The sequence below is a fragment of the Delphinapterus leucas genome, chromosome 14 (assembly GCF_059928025.1).
Source record: "Delphinapterus leucas isolate spDelLeu-1000000601 "Yukka" chromosome 14, BTC_Dleu_Yukka2, whole genome shotgun sequence".
Taxonomy (NCBI): domain Eukaryota; kingdom Metazoa; phylum Chordata; class Mammalia; order Artiodactyla; family Monodontidae; genus Delphinapterus; species Delphinapterus leucas.
The window spans coordinates 81,793,348-81,808,881 of record NC_143142.1 but is presented as its reverse complement, the minus strand read 5'-3'; positions in this window follow the sequence as shown (position 1 = coordinate 81,808,881).

Sequence of the window (15,534 nt, the reverse complement as noted above, 5' to 3'; positions counted from 1 at the left end):
ATTCTAATATATTGCTGGAAATAGTGTAAAATGGTACAACCAATTTTGAAAACAGGAAGTCCTTTTTAAAGTTAAGCATTCCCAGGGACCAGCAATTCTGCTTGTGTGTACATACTAGAGATTACTGCGGTAGACAGACTGAGAGAGAAGGCAGAACTCAAGCAGAGAGGAATAAAAGAGGTGCAGATTCCCAATTTATTTAGAAGCAAATATGACAGGAATTGCTGACTTGGTTGTGTGCTGCTGGGGAGATCCAGAATTCTATATTTAGTTAAAGCCTAATGGTTAAGGCACATACATACTATTTGTATCCTAGATTTGGTCTTGGCTTTATAAATATTCTAGTTACAATATGAGCTGTAATTTATTTTATTCTATTTAAAATCAGCTTCCTAAGTGCCTTAGTTATACCTAGGTATTACAAACTACCCAGAATGCAGTGAGGTAAGACCATTCTGTGTGAGTATATGTGTCTTTCAGTATATAAAAGGGTTAATGAGCACATATAAATTTGTTTAAAAAACTGTATTCCATCCTACCCCAGTTTTTCCCTTGAAGGGATTAGGCATACATATTCTTAAATAAATAAATTTGATTGTTTTATATTAAATATACAAGCATTCATTCAAAACCAACTAAATCCAAGACCCTGGATATTCAAACAAGGGATACACAAGGCTTGGTTCTATGCAGATCAGCTAAAGTATCTAATGAAATAATACAGCTGCTGTAATCTAGGTATACACAGAAAGATACAAAACCACAAATAATGTTGCATTTTGTTCAACTGCTTTTCTGTCCAATTATTTTAAGTCCTTCTAAGTAACTGGAGAACAAAGGTCTTAAGTGATACGTCTCCTTAAAATAATCTGTCACATTCAGTGTATCCACAGTTCATATTTACAGGCAAAAGCTGACTTCCTTTATCTTAGAAAACTTAAAAGAATAGATCCATACAAGGCTGATCTGATTGGATGAGTAGTTCTATTCAATCTCTTGTTATTTGAAAACACACATACACACAAATACACGCACAAAGGCATTTATGGTGTAATTTCCCCCCATCCTCCAGTCTCCAAACATCTGCTGGTAATCAAACATTTCTATCAAAGTATAAAAAACAGTGATTTAGGAATTATAAAAAGAAAGATAATTTCCTTAATTTTCAAACCAAGGGAGAAACAATTAAAAGAGAAAAGTAAAGCAGTTTGCTTTATAAGAATCTAAACTCATAAAATTTAAAATTTATTACATAATAAATTTAAGAACTTTATTTTTTTATTGAGCACTGAAAATAGAATATTGAATTTGTCCATATGGAATGTATTCTAATATGCACTTTTCATTTAAATAAAACAATTACTGAAGTTCCTTTCCTGCAGTTGTCAGGTTAATGTTTATATTTACTTGCATAATATGAATCTATTCTATTTTTTACTTTTTTCTATGCATAAGTCCTAGTACCTTATTTTTATTCAATTTGATTGAATAGAAAAATCTGTTGGCATAATGTTAGACATGCCTTATTCTGTATTATAGAAGGCACGACAAGACACACTAAAAATAAATTTTTAGAGGATAATGAGGACACAATTGAAGTGGCCGAAAAAAAAGGAAAGTTGTCAGAACTAATTTTGAGTTAATATCGAAATTACATTAGTAATAAGCAATATCGTACATATGTTCATTTAAACATATGCAGTTTACAATGTAAAATAAAATTGAAGCCATTTCCCCATTAATGTAGAGGAGTGTTTGTTTCAGTAATTAATTATTTTTTCTGAGGGAGAATACAATATTGGGTTAACATAACTAAACATGGGATATCTTTTTTTTAAAAGAACCTACTTGCACTGTTATTTCTCCTTATTTCTTTTAGGATATCACAAATGTCACCTTTCAAAATGACTGTATGCATTTGGTCCCAAAGGAACAAACTTTGAAACTGATGGTTTCTCATAAGGCTGTTTACTGAGAAAACAACACTTACTTTCATGAATATTTAACCACCACTGAAGTTTTATTTTTAAAATAATTTTAGTTCCATAAATATCTTAAAGCTATTGACAGTGAATACGCATTTAAAGTATCACCTAATGTGTTAATAAAACTATTACCTGACTTAGTCAATTACAGTTTTGAACGCTTAAATACGTTCTGACCAGAACCGACAGGAAAAACCTTTATTTTCACTTTTTTATAAAATGAGAAAATGTCCCTTCTTTGGATATTGTTTCATGCAGAGTCATAAAAGTAGTGCTGTGAAGACTGAAAATGATATTGAGAACTCTGCCAATGTCTTGAATAAAGCTCTTCTTCCCCAAGTTATTAACTGTAAAACTGAAAGGGGACAAGAGCTCTTTGTTTCAATAAAAAAGAGGGCTCTCAAGTATCACTGAATTTTGATAGAAGTCTATGAGATGTCCTTTCAAAAGTAACACCTAATGGGCTCCCCTGGTGGCCCAGAGGTTGGGAGTCCGCCTGCCGATGCAGGGGACGCAGGTTCGTGCGCCGGTCCGGGAGGATCCCGCATGCCGCGGAGCGGCTGGGTCCGTGAGCCGTGGCCGCTGAGCCTGTGCGTCCGGAGCCTGTGCTCCGCAGCGGGAGAGGCCAGAACAGTGAGAGGCCCGCGTACCGCCAAAAAGTAACACCTAAGTGTTTTCAACATACAGGCATAACCTTGTTTTATTGGGCTTCCCTTTACTGTGTTTACCAGACACTGCGCTTTTTTCCAAATTGAAGGTTTGTGGCAACCCTGTGTCAAACAAGTCTATCAGCAGAATTTTTCCAACAGCATTATTTTTTAATTAAGGTGTGTACATTGTTTTTTAGACATAATGCTATTGCACACTTAACAGACTACAGTATAGTATAAACATAACTTTTATACTCATTGGGAAAGCAAAGAATTTCGTGTGACTTACTTTATTGCTTTATTTGCTTTACTGAGGTGGTCTGGAACACAATATTTCCAAGGTATGCTTGTAATGACAATATTTTATTTATTATTTTTTATTGAAGTATAGTTACTTTACAATATTTGTTAGTTTCTGGTGTACAGCAAAGTGATATTCTTTTTCATATTTCTTTCCATTATAGTTTATTACAAGATATTGAATATACTTCCCTGTGCTATGCAGGAGGACCTTGTTTATTTTATACATGGTAGCTTGCATCTGCCAACCCCAAACTCCTCTAAATTATCCCTCCCCTGCCACCACTTTCCCCTCTGGTAACCACAAGTTTGTTTTCTATGTCTGTGGGTCTCTGTTTTATAAGTAAGTTCATTTGTACCATAGTTTAGATTTCACATGTGATATTATATGATATTTGTCTCTCTCTCTCTCTCTCTCTCTCTCACTTCACTTAGTATTACAATCTCTAGGTCCATCTATGTTGCTGCAAATGGCACTATTTCATTCTTTTTTTATAGCTGAGTAATAATCCATTGTGTATGTATGTATGTGTGTGTGTATGTATATATATATGTGTGTGTGTGTATATATACATATATATATGTATATACACACACACACACCACATCTTCTTTATCCTTTCATCTGTTTACAGACGTTTAGGTTGCTTCCATGTCTTGGCTACTGTAAATGGTGCTGCTATGAATATTGTGGTGCATGTATCTTTCGAATTAGAGTTTTTTTCCAGATATATGCCTGGAAGTGGGATTGCAGGATCATATGGCAACTCTATTTTCAGTTTTTTAAGGAACCTCCATACTGTTCTCCATAGTGGCTGCACCAATTTACATTCCCACCAACAGTATAGGAGGGTTCCCTGTTCTCCACACCCTCTCCAGCATTTATTATTTGTAGACTTTTAAATGATGGCCATTCTGACCAGTGTGAGTTGATACCTCATTGCAGTTTTGATTTGCACTTCTCTAATAATTAGTAATGTTTAGTATCTTTTCATGTGCTTATAGGCCATCTGTATGTCTTCTATGCAGAAATGGTAATGACAACATTTTGATGAGAATGAAAATGCTATGGTCTGAGTGAAGAAGAGAGAAAAACAGATACAGATGGGTGATGTCCAGGGGCTTAAATTATGAAATGGTGTAGAAATTTCATGAGAACAAAAGGAATGAGAATCACATTGGAAAGAGGGCGTACAGACTGAGAATTAAGATGATCTGGAATACATGTGCTCAACTTCATGTAATGGATTTGGTATCGAAAACATATGTGATAGAAGACGCAAAATAGGGAGTGAGAGAATTACTGAACTCACTACCTTAATGAGAAATTATCTCCTTTTCTACCAATGAGGAAAATGCTTAAAATAAGCACTGACAAAATAAAATTCTACAATATTCTCCATTTCTATTTTATCATAAACCAAAACTCTGAATTGGAAACAATTATATGGACTCATCTCAAATCTTCTAAGATAAATTTCCATGTAGCTTCTATTATCTAAATCTACTTATTAAATGATACTACAGTTTAACCTATTTAAGTTGGGGACACATAGTAGGGCATACATTAAAATCACACAGAAAATTAACAAATTTTTATGTGTTTATATATCAAACAAAAAATTATTTTGTTTCCTTACCAATTTATGATAGGTATAAAGTTTTGATTTTATTAGTGGTCCATTAAGAAACTAGATTTGGCACACATTTCCAAGGGCTCAGCTTAAATTAATATTAAACTATGAAATCAGCAGATTATTCTGATGAGTGCCATTAGCCTACATAAGTACTGACTGATGAAACTTGGCTGCCTAATGAAAAATTCATTTATAAAATTCAGAAATCCTTAAGAAATAAAAGGTTACACTTACTAATAACTCTTCATGACTGGCAATGTCCTCTTAAAAGAAATTCTCAAATAGGAAAATTAACCAATGGATTTACCCACTTATTTGTAAAATACTTATTAGTAACAGACTTACTTTTAATCTGTAAAGACTAGCCAATTAAGACTTCTTAAGCAAAAATTAAAAAGGAAAAGCTATTGTATTTTTCAGAAATTTCACTGTAAGGTACAATATTAATTTTCTGCTTAGTCAAAATAAAGATGAAAATGTTATTAACATGCTAGCATACATGTATAAATTGTTTTCATCAATTTATAATTATTTATCAGAATCCATCAAAAAGTTATGTTTTTATTACTTCCTGTCATTATCTTCCACAGAAAACATTCTACACATACCTGGACAATTTTCTCATTAACTCTGAATAACTAGTGTAAGTAAAATCTAGGGGTCTAGATTGAATCTCTCTGGGATCCCTCACAATGAAGGTAAACTAGTGAACTAGCTATCAACACACAACCTTCTAGGGCAGTGGTTCTCTAAGTGTGGTGCCCAGACAAGCAGTTTCAGCATCACCTGGGAACAAATTATGCATCAAAATCCCTGGGGGTGAGGTTTCAACAAGCCTTCCAAGTGATTCTGATGCACATGGAATTCACTATTTAAGAATGTATTTTAAATAGAACATTCTTTAACACCATACACAAAAATAAACTCAAAATGGATTAAAGACCTAAATGTAAAACCAGCCACTATACAACTCTTAGAGGAAAACATAGGCAGAATACTCTCTGACATAAATCACAGCAAGATCTTTTTCAATCTGTCTCGCAGAGTAATGGGAATAAAACCAAAAATAAACAAATGGGACCTAATTACGCAGAATGGGAGAAAATATTTGCAAATGATGTGATCAACAAGGGATTAGTCTCCAAAATTTACAAACAGCTTATGCAGCTTAATATCATCAAAACAAAAAACCCAATCAAAAAATGGAAACTAACACACCATTGTGAAGCAATTATACTCCAATAAAGATGTTTAAAAAAAAAATGGGGGGGCTTCCCTGGTGGTGCAGTGGTTGAGAGTCCGCCTGCCGATGCAGGGGACACGGGTTTGTGCCCCGGTCCAGGAAGATCCCACATGCCGCGGAGCGGCTGCGCCCGTGAGCCATGGCCGCTGAGCCTGCGCGTCCGGAGCCTGTCGTTCCGCAACGGGAGAGGCCACAACAGTGAGAGGCCCGCGTACCGCAAAAAAAAAAAAAAAAAAAAAAATGGGCAGAATACCTAAATTGACATTTCTCCAAAGAAGACATGGCCAAGAGGCACATGAAAAGATGTTCAATATCGCTAATTATTAGAGAAATGCAAATCAAATCTACAATGAGCTATCACCTCACACCAGTCAGAATGGCTATCATCAAAAAATCCACAAACAATAAATGCTGGAGAGGGTGTGGAGAGAAGGGTACCCTCTTGCACTGTTGGTGTGAATATAAATTGATACAGCCACTGTGGAGAACAGTATGGAGGTTCCTTAAAAATCTAAAAATAGAGCTACCAAATGATCCTGAAATCCCCTTCCTGGGCATATATCTGGAGAAAAACATGGTCCAAAAGGATACATGCACCCCAACGTTCATTGAAGCACTGTTTACAATAGCCCAGACATGGAAGCAACCTAAATGTCCATCGACAGAGGAACAGATAAAGAAGATGGGACCCATATATACAATGGAATATTACTCAGCCATTAAAAAAGAATGAAATAACACCATTTGCAGCAACATGGATGGAACTAGAGATTGTCATACTGAGTAAAGTAAGTCAGACAGAGAAAGAAATATTGTTTGATACTGCTTATATGCAGAATCTTAAAAAAATGATACAAATGAACTTATTTACAAAACAGCAACAGACTTACAGACTGAGAAAAGGAACTTATAGTTACCAGGGAGGGAAGGGTGGCAGGGAGGGATAGTTAGGGAGTTTGGGATTGACATGTACACACTGCTATATTTAAAATGGATAACCAACAAGGACCTACTGGATAGTACAGGGAACTCTGTTCAATATTATGTAACAACCTAAATGGGAAAAGAATTTGAAAAAGATAGATACATGTATATGTATAACTGAATCACTGCTGTACAACTGAAACTAACACAACATTGTTAATCAACTATACTCCAATATAAAATAAAAAGTTTAAGAAAAAGAATGTATTTTGTTTAGTAAAAACTTGAGCAATGGTTTAAAGGAAGAAAATACAAAGAGTCTTTGGGGCAGAGAGGGTACTTATGTTGTGGTGTACTCACGGTGATATCATGCAATTATTGCCTTATGTAGCAGAAGCTGGGACTCAGCAAATATTTGTACTCCTTTCCAACTCAATGTCACAATTCCTTAAATGAGTTAGGTGCATAAATAAATGAAGATTGCAGAGACTGCAGACAGGGAAACTTCTTTGGAGAACACAGTTTGGAGTACATTGAGAAATGAAACCAAGGTCTGAGATGAAGGTATAAAATAGTGCTGATTATGGGAATTTAAAAGAATTAGCCAGTGCAAAAAGTCATAAAGCAATGAAAAGAATTATTGGTTAGTTGGACAGGGGAGTAAAGGAGAAAGAAATCAAAGGGAAATTCCAATTATTAAACAAAGACTGGAATGGAATTTATGGAGTTCTCGATAATGCCTGGTGTATTACTAGGATTCAGTTTAGGTGGTAGGTCATCTAATTTATTATATAATTTCCTTTCATTGCAGATGGTGAGGAGGATATGCATAGATATGTGGAGAAAGAGGGAGAGAAAGAAAACAAGAGAGTAGGAGGGAAAATGAGTACTAAACCAATACCTAATACTCATTGCAAGATCTGACCACAAAAGACACAAAAATCCAGAAATGCAGGTGATTTTTCTCTGGTGATTTATGCAGTCCTTGATCCCTTTTATACTGCTAGATCCACTGTCTTTTGTTCTTTGGACCTGTCAGGGCAATGGAAATTCACTTTTGTTTTCTTCTTTCCTGGAAAGAGGTGATAGTGAGTACCACAATGTAGGCACTGCCAGTTGCTCTAAAGCAGTGCTTGTTTTAATAGTTTCCAACCAAGAGAGATGTTGAGTAATGTTACATATGTCATGATTGTGCTAAAGATTAATTAATGCGGCCCAGGCAGAACTACAGCACGAATGATGGATACTTAGATTATGGAGATCCAGTTTTATTAAACCTTACATTTAAATAGAAAGTCTAAACAAATAAATGCTGGAGCGGAGGACTATTTAGCACTGTATAAACTGGCAAGATTACAGCCTTCCTTGGGAGAAGTATTCTTATCAGCAGTGAGTTAGGCTACAATTCAGGGAATCTCCTGGATTAATGCCAAACACAAAGATCTTGTACTAACTCTCCTTGATTCAGAAGTTTAATATGCTATTAGAACCTCTTGAGGAGTTAAGTATTTGTTTATTTCAAAGTTATTTTCCTCCTTATACTAACCCTAATTATCTTAGAAAATTTTAAATTCTGAAAGGAAAATGATTAGAGAATATTAGATAATATTGTATCGGAGAGAATATAAGAAAAGAACATTCTTCCTAGAGTAGCCTGAATGCTAATCTGGCTCCACCATTAATTTACTGTGATATTAATAATTTATGTATCTAAGTCTTGCATCTGTAAGTTAAAGCGCTTGTACTGGAATACAGCTTTACGATTATGCTTACAACTAAGTTTAAAGTTCATTAATGGTGACTATTATTTAGGTATAGAAAACAGAATCACTACTTTTTATGTATGAAATCAAATCAACAAAGGCTTGGCATTCGCCCTTTAAAAGTAGGCTCGATGGAATGTAGAATGTGACTAAATGATATATTATAAATGTCTGAAACAGCCTCACTGATGTGGGTAAGGGAATAGGTGCTGAATTAAGTAACTTTGGAAATGAGGTGAAACTGTGAGATTAACAGCAAAAACAATTACACAAATGCACTTCTGTTTCCCACAGAAGTACAGGTTAACAATTCTGAAACTACTATACTTGTAACCTGGAGTTAAACAATTAGGCAAAGATGGTGGATGGTAGGAAACAAGTTTCCCACTGTTGGAGTGGGAGGTCACAGAAAAGCAAGGGGAGGAGGCTAGAATGATCCATGTGATGATGGATGAGACATGGAGACATCAGTAGGAACTCAAGTTTCACTTAATATAGAGATGTATGTTTATAGTTATAAATATTTATACATATGCATACATACATGGGTTAGGAAACACCCATATATTTCCTTGCTCTCTCAGCAACTTTATGTACAAAATATACATTCTTCTCAAGTCTACATGGAACACTGTCCAGGACAGACCATATGCTGAGCCATAAACAAACCTAAATAAGTTTAAAAGGATTGAAATCATACAAAGTATGTTCTAAGGCTACAATGGAATGAAATTAGAAATCACTAACGAAAGAAATTTGGCAAATTTCTATATGACTCAGCAATTCCATTGCTAGGGCTATACCCAAGAGAAATGAAAACATGTCCACACAAAAATCTGTACATGAATGTTGACAGTAGCATTATTAATCATAGCCAAAAAAGTAGAAACAACCCAAATGACCATCACATGATGAACGGATAATAAAAATGTGAGATAGCCATACAGTGGAATATTATTCAGTAATATAAAGAAATGAAGTACAGATACATGCTTCAACACTGATGAACCTTGAAAACATAATACTAAGCGAAAGAAGCTAGTCACAAAAGACCACATGTTGTACGATTCTATTTGTATGAAATGTACAGAATAGGCAAATCAATAGAAATCACTAACCAGTAGTTGTCTAGGATTGCAGGGGAATTAGGAGAAAATGGGTAGTGACAGTTAATGGTTATGGGATTTCTTTTCATGGTGATGAAATTGTTCTAAATTTGACTGTGGTGATGCATGAACAATTCTGTGAGTATACTAACAACCATTGAACTGTGCCATTAAAGGAGTGAAATGATAAGATATGTGATTCATATCTCAACAAAGCTGGTATAAAAAATATAGTAAGGAAAGGAGGAGTATGTGTAAATTGATTATAAAATGATATATTTTTATAAATATGACTTAATGAATAAATTTTAATTTGTGTAGATTCTCAAACTTCATGTGGCCCATACAAAAAAACAGACAACAGGCCAGATTTATACATAACTCAAGAATCAAGAATGATTTTTACATTTTTAAATGATTGAAAAGGTAAATGAAGAATATTTTATGAGGTGAAAATTACATAAAATTCATATTTCAAGGTCCATAAATAAAGTTTCGTTAGAACCTAGCCATGTTCATTCATTTATGCATTATCTATGGTGGCTTTTATACTACAGTGCGTCAGTTAAGTACTTGTGACTTTATGGCCTACAAAGAAGCCTAAAATATTTACTATCTGGCTTTTTGCAGAAAAAAAATTTTGTTACATTTCCCAGTCACGGTGAGGAGCCCAAAGAAAGGAAATATATAGCCAAGTGTAGTAGTCTGTGCCTGAACTAATGCAAATGCAATGAAGATTAAAAGGAGATATTGGATTCAAATTAAATAGAACGATAGATTTCATTACTCATTGATCTTTCTTTGCTCCGTAGTCCTCACCACAAGCAGAATCATCTTTCTATAGCAATTATCTCCTTACATTTCTTTAGTGATTACCTAAACTTTCAATACAAAATAGAAACCCTCCAGAAACATGCAAAATCATTCATGATATACTTCAAAAAAATTTTTACATAGATTTTAAGGTTAAAATTTTTAAATATAAAGAAAAATACAAGTTAAACTGAAATTTAAAAATCTAAATTTTTGGAACAGAATGATTTGGCATATGAGGGTAATGCTAAACATTAGATAAATCACATTTTATTATACATAATGAAGGAAAATTCTAGAGTATTATGAATTTTTCCTTCAAAAATAGAAACAAATATTATTTGCAAAAATAGTTTCCCATTTCTTATATAGTTTTAAAGAAGTTTCAAAATTTAGTCATTTCTACTTATCTACCTAAAAATTGTAAAATACAGCATTTGACTTAGTTTAATTCAGATAATAATTTTATATACCAGTATATATGTAATATATACCATGAGAATGAAGGTTTCTTTTTCCACTAAAAAGCCTTGTTTAATAATTAATTTATTCAGAACAGTATTCTCCTCTCTCCAGTACACTTGTGAGCATAGCATTCAAAGCTGGTCTAATAATTGCAAAAATATATGACTGAGAAGAGAAGAAAAAAAAATTAAGTAATACAAATTGATATAAGAAAAAACTTCCCATTTATTTTTTAAAACAAACTAATCAAATTATTTAATTAATTTTCATTTTCAAAACTTTGCTTAATAGTTTCAGGCTAATGCATGAGTACTTGCCTGATTTTTTTTAAAAAGTGGAAATTCTTCATAACCAGATAAAGCCATCATGTCTGCTGCTTCAAAATGAATGGTTCTCCATTGGGCCAGTTGTAGGCTCGGTTGCAGACCACCAAAATAAAGCGAATATCGCAATAAAGCGAGTCACATGAATTTTTTGGTTTCCCAGTGCATACACGAATTACATTTACACTATACTGTAGTCTGTTACGTGTGCAGTAGCATTATGTCTAAAAGAACAACATATATACCTTAATTTAAAAATAGTCTATTGCTAAAAAATGCTAACCATCATCTAAGCCTTCAGCAAGTCATAATCTTTTTTCAATAGTTACATCACAGATCACTGGCCACCATAACAAATACAATAATAATAAAAAGTTTGAAATATTGCAAAAAGTACCATAATGTGACACAGACATGATGTGAGCAAATACCATTGGAAAAATGATGCCGATAGACTTGCTCAATGGAAGATTGCCACAAACCTTCAACTTGGAAAAAAACCGCAAGATCTGTGAAGTGCAGTAAAGCAGAATGCAATAAAATAAAGTATGCCTGTAAAATACCACATGAAAGTAGAAGAAGGTTTAATAAAACACACCTTCTGCTAAGAGACTGTGACACCCAAAACATTTGGAAAGTATTGCTTGGTTCATTTCTTATGTTTAGGTTGCTTAATCTATAGAACTTTCAAGTTTTTAACTTTTAATAATTAATTCACTCCATAACCTCAATCCTTATGCAGAACTGTCCAATTTGACTAAAATAATAAATGTGTTCCTAAAACACAAAATAAACACAAAACATCTCATACATTCCAGGACACAGAAGTCACTGCATAAGGCACCAACGGGTGTGGATAAAATCTCTGGTAACAGCATTAGACTCTGCACCTGTGCACTTGAAGACATCACCTCTTCACTCTCCCAGCTGCTGAAAAACTGAGATGGAAGTTGGAAAAACATTTGGGACTATAAATTTAAGAACCAGGAATAACTTTAGATCAACTTTCAAGTCAATATTTAACTTTTAGATCATGTGGACCTAATGCATTTGCAAAGTCTGAGCAGACATTTTCTTAGGTCAGATGACCATAACCATTACTGGAAGGAACTGAAGTTGCACGGAGTTACCAACAGCACAAACATCATTGGTGCTGACAAAGCAGTTCTTCCTTGGCCCAGTTACAAAAACACATAAACAAAACAAAACCAAAGAGATGGGGAAAAAACTTCACGTAGAGAAAAAAAATGTTTTTCTCTGGTAGCAGATCAATACCTACAGTGTCTGAAAAAATCATTTAAAGTGAAAATATTTTCAGTCATCAAGTAAAGCATCTGTTTTTTTGTTTGTTTGTTTTTGTTGGGGTTTTTTTTGCGGTACGCGGGCCTCTCACTGCTGTGGCCTCTCCCGTTGCGGAGCACAGGCTCCGGACGCGCAGGCTCAGCGGCCATGTCTCACGGGCCCAGCTGCTCCGCGGCAAGTGGCATTTTCCCGGACCGGGACACGAAACCGTATCCCCTGCATCTGCAGGCGGACTCTCAACCACTGTGCCACCAGGGAAGCCCAAGTAAAGCATCTGTTTTGAAATCAAAATGGAAAAGCTTGGATAAACCCAATAAATCATTTCTACAGTATGTATTACACTACACCAATCTTAGTTTAAATTTAGATTTCTTTGGAGGATAAATGAGGCAATATGTTATTTTTCAAATGAGGTTTATATTATTCATATTGTTTAATTTTCTAAAAAATAATTGGGAACTACTCATGGAACATAAACACTAAAATATGTTCATCGAAAAATTTCAATCAAATTGCCTCATTCCTTACCCACATTTCATAAAACACTAATTTAAGATCAAGTTAGTGGCTCTCTCTGTGTTCTGCTTCTACTGTTTGCCTGTGTCAATCGTGGAAGATGAACTTTATTGAATCAGTACTTAGAAATATGGAGATATATGTATACATATAATTGTAAAGCAATTATACTCCAATAAAGATGTTAAAAAATATATGGGCTTCAGTGAAAAATCCGTGGGAAACTGAGAGGCTTTACATCACAAACCACAAAATAAACAACTCAGTAACAAATTTATGTTACACGTTTCCAATCACTCCAAAGTCCCACTTTTGCTCTCTCTTGACCATTGCCTTGTGAGGCCTCTACATTGTGCATTGCTGCCTGACTTCCTAGACCCTCTGTCCCAGCTTCCTTCTCTCTCTCCTTCCCTTTCAGAGCAATTAACCCCTGTCTCATTGCCTCCACTGCTACCCATCATATCCATAAGCATGCTCAGAAAACAAGACAAGCTCCTGTTGCCATGATTTACCTTCCTTCAGAAGCAGAAAGGGAATTGAAAAGAATAGCTTTATTTTCCTATCATATTTTTGAACTGTAATTCAGTAAGTTTTCAAAGGTTAGAAGATAATTCAATAACATGGAACAATACTCCGTATCACAGTAGATATCATAAAAGCTAGATAGAATAATATCTATAAATTTTACATGAGAACTATTACTTTTGCCCAAAGTCAGTTACAGACATAAAAAATTTTATATTACAACAAATTATTTTAATAAATCCAGAATGCAAATAGTCAATAATTCTATTTCTCTTAGAAAGAATAAGTTACTTAGTTTTTCTTAGTTTTGCAAGCAACTACTTATTTTCTCCTAGAAGAATTAATAAATGTCAATTATAAATTCTTCTTTCATAGAAAATTTTGAGCCTCAGTGTTTTCTTCTCATTGTCCATTAAAAATGTACTTAAAACACTAGGTTTGACTTTAAACAAAATGTCCTTTCTTAAAGGTTTTTGCAAAGATGGAAATAAACATTAATTCACAAGTTTAAAAGATGACTGTAAATTTCAAGATATTAGACACAGCAAACCTTCTAAAAGAACTCAGAACACTGCCAAAATAATGACATATGATTTGATCGGTTCTTTGTCTCACCTGAATTTTAAGATACAGATACCTGAATTTTAAGATACAGAATGTAAATTACATATACTGCCGAACATAGTGTGAGAGATAGGTATATATTATTTAAAACATGCAACACTAAAATAAAATCTCAGACTCATTTATTTCTGTAGATTCTAGGTGCTTAAGTAAAATTCTATAATATGTATAAATATTTAAGTAAAATTTTTAAATCTGGAAAATCAGGTTACAACTACAGTGATATCTCATGTATCCAAGAGTTATCTTACCAGAACAATCCATTAAAGACTAAGCTTTTTGGACTAATATCTCTTAAGCAGTATATTTATTGTTACTACCATCCCACATTCCATGTTTCATTAGTTGATTTTACATCCTACTTGTCAAAACATGAACAATGGAGTGAAGGCGGCTTGCCTTTTTAATCATTATACACACACACTTTAGGTAGGACTTCACATATTTCATAATGGTGAATTGAACTGAACTGAATTGAACCGAACTGAATGAAAGAAAATGTTCAGGCTGACCCCACCCTATTACATACTTTTCTGAAACAAAAGCAGAAAAGATCTGAACAATCAGTGATTCAAAGAAAGAAATAAATTAAGATTTAAAAACCTAATCTACTGACATACATAATATTCAAGTATATTTAAAATTACACAAAGAAGATGATATGGTTTAATCACTTTGGCTTACACTAATAACACCTTACCCAAATCCAATAGTGTAGTAGCTATTTTTAACTAGGGCAATTAGTAACTGTTTTAAATAAGTAAATATACTTTCTTTAAAAAAAATTCATTTTTAAAGAGTCTTCAGAAACATGATTGAGGGTAACTGAAATTGCAAGTAACTATAAAATGCATAAATTATCCTTAATATAATAAACACTGTTTTTATATACAATGAATTGAGATTAGAATTCAGGGTATTCAAAGTTATTTCACCTGCATAGAAGAAAAGAGTTTTATTTATTTTAATACTATTATTTTAAATTAAGCTGTTCAGACTAACAGTGTCCTAGACACTTTTTAGCAGTGTTATTTTGTTTAATTAAATAATAACAAGCAATAAAACTTCCTTTTAAAATAGGAAACTAAAAAAACAAAAATATTGCACATTAAATTATCTAACCTTTCTGCTGAAGGATCTACTGACAATGCCAATATGACAGTTTACAATTATAAACATTAACATCACTTTTTTTATTTATTTATTTATTTATTTATTTTTTTAACATCATTTTTATAATCATGTTTTATGCCATGTTATGCACAAGATTTATTACATTATTTCAAACACTTTCAAGAAAACTTTAATTGTAAAAGTAACATAATGCCATTACTGAAAATTTAGAAAAGTAAAATTTA